The sequence below is a fragment of the Oryza sativa genome, chromosome 7, assembly GCF_034140825.1.
Source record: "Oryza sativa Japonica Group chromosome 7, ASM3414082v1".
NCBI lineage: Eukaryota > Viridiplantae > Streptophyta > Magnoliopsida > Poales > Poaceae > Oryza > Oryza sativa.
In genome coordinates this window covers 11,114,692-11,116,980 of record NC_089041.1, presented here as the reverse complement: position 1 = coordinate 11,116,980, position 2,289 = coordinate 11,114,692, and the positions used below count along the sequence as shown (strand labels likewise).

General features: G+C 43.5%; 1 long non-coding RNA gene across 1 annotated transcript; it reads left to right on the top strand.

The window, feature by feature from the left end:
- The first annotated feature begins 897 nt into the window (after positions 1 to 897).
- LOC136357202 (uncharacterized) lies at positions 898 to 1,946 on the top strand. The gene is made up of 2 exons (XR_010742386.1): positions 898 to 984; positions 1,072 to 1,946. It is a non-coding gene; the product is annotated as an uncharacterized lncRNA (long non-coding RNA).
- The last annotated feature ends 343 nt before the right edge of the window (positions 1,947 to 2,289 follow it).

Genomic DNA, 2,289 nt, shown 5'->3' with positions numbered 1-2,289 from the left:
CACAAAAATTCTCATAAATACTAAACAGCATCCTAAGTCTATAGTAATTTTAGTTTGAATTTATCACATCAAATGATATCTCAAATAAATCCTTTAACTCAGCTAGAAATCTGGAAAACAGCATATCATTTAGCCTACTTTGGACCTTCACCAAAATTTAACCATAACTTATCTAGGTAAACCATTTGGTCAGAATGTTAACTATAGTGTACTCTACCACCTGGTGCAATGGCTCAATTAAATTCGAAATGTAACTACATGAGATAAGAGCCACAAGTTGCTTAAACAATATTTAGACTGCAGTCAGTAACTTAGGCCTCTTTACTAAATTACTATGGTAACTCAAAAAGTAATTAAATCTGGGAACTTGGCACAGTGAACCATCAAATCATTGTCTACCTAGCAGCAACCTTGTCTCCGCAAAATTCTAAATTAAATGTAAAATTCTAAATTAAATGGAAGAAAGGAGAGGGATTAAAGCCACATGTTAGAATAAATTCAACACTTAGAAAATTTAGAGCTTCTAGGCCTCTTCTTCTATTTCTCTCTCTTACAAGTGGGACCTAGCCATGGTGGGACCCTTGTGTCATCCTCACCACAGCCAACCCTACTCTAAGCAAGCAATAAAATAATTAGTTTTATTTGTTAAAAGAGGGAAAAAGGAGAGAGTGCTTTAATTTGGAAAACACATTTCACCAATGATCATACCCTACCTCTCTAATCCTTCTTGGAAGCATCTATATGGGCCATTTGTCATCCTTTCTTCAGCCATATCATCTTAGTAAATTCCTCATTGATCTAGTTAAGATTTCAAAGAGAGAGAGAGATAAAAATCACCATACACCACATAAATCACCCTACCTCTCATATCTTTCTAGGAAATCACTAATGGGACCCCTTGGCAGCCTCTCATTCTGGAATCTCCACGAACATCCTCTTCTTTCATTCCACCGAAGGTGTTTGATCCCTAGCAAGACTTATCTGGTGAGCTTCGCCGCAATCCAACCACGGGAACGTGATCACCTTCCTCTACCTGATCCTTCTCTTTGTTTGCTTTCTCTTTTGGCGCAGGTCGAGCACGAGGTGTCGCGCTTGACGGCGTTCCCGGCGTCCGGAGCACCACCGTGGGCTACATCTCCGTTGCCGACGATCCAAGCCATCTCTTGCAGAGCCACTGCCCCACCATAGTCACCTAGTTTGCAGATGGCCATCCACCGGAGGAATTGAGCGGAAGAGCCCTAAATCGCGAGATCGAACCCTTCTTCTTCAAGTCCGGCCGCTGGCTATCATCGTCGATTACTCGCTCCCGGGTGAGCTTCGGCGCAATTCCTCGTTTGTGAAGCAACCTTAGGTAGTCTTTGATCCATTTCCCTCCTCTCCTTAGCAGCCCGAAGACCGGAAGGAGCCGACGCCGTCGCCCTGTTGTTTCCGCCGCCGCCGGGACGCTCCACGCTCCGTCGTCGTCGTCCAAGCTTTGTCAGCGCAAGCACGAACTCAAGTGAGCACCCAGGCACCCCGTAGAGGCACATGCATACACTCAATTCATACCGAAACAAGCTGGAGCTCGACATGAACATGCATGCCGAAGCTCACCGTCGCTTGAGCTCGCCGCTAGCGCTATTCCGTCCACCATATCATGCGAGATCACAACCGATGGCTTCGCCGTCGTTCCCTCTTCATTTTCTCTTTTAGTTGCAACCTCTGAAGGGCCACCGTTCGTCGTCGGCGCCGGCGAGAACACCGCCAGGTTGCCGCGCCAGCCGCTGCTCTGTTCTCCTCCTCTCAGGCTAGCTGACGTATGGGTCCAGTTAGATTAGGCACTAAGGACTTTCATTAGTGAATGTTTAGATCTGGTAAGGTTGTAAATGCAAATAATCTTTGTATGACATGTGGACCCAGGATCTACCAGTAAATATATAAAACGTGGAGCACTATTAACTATTAAACATGTGCTAAGGACCTCGGGACCTATTCCTAGAAACTCCAGAGACTTTTCTGCATACTTGCTCTCACTGACCAGTGGGCCCTATGTGTTTAAAATCTGGAAAAATATAAGGAAAGTGACTAGAGAAGATATTTTACAATTGAAAACTTGTCCAAACCTATAAAATACATGTAAAATCCATTTTAGTTCCTTATGAGATGAATCAAATTTCTGTGGACTCATACCCTTATGAACTTAAATTTAGAAACATAAAACTTGGCACTTACAGTAGAAGAAATAGCTCTAAAAACTCATATAAGAAACAATGAACATAGAGCAACCTCCAACTTAGAAAATCATATAAA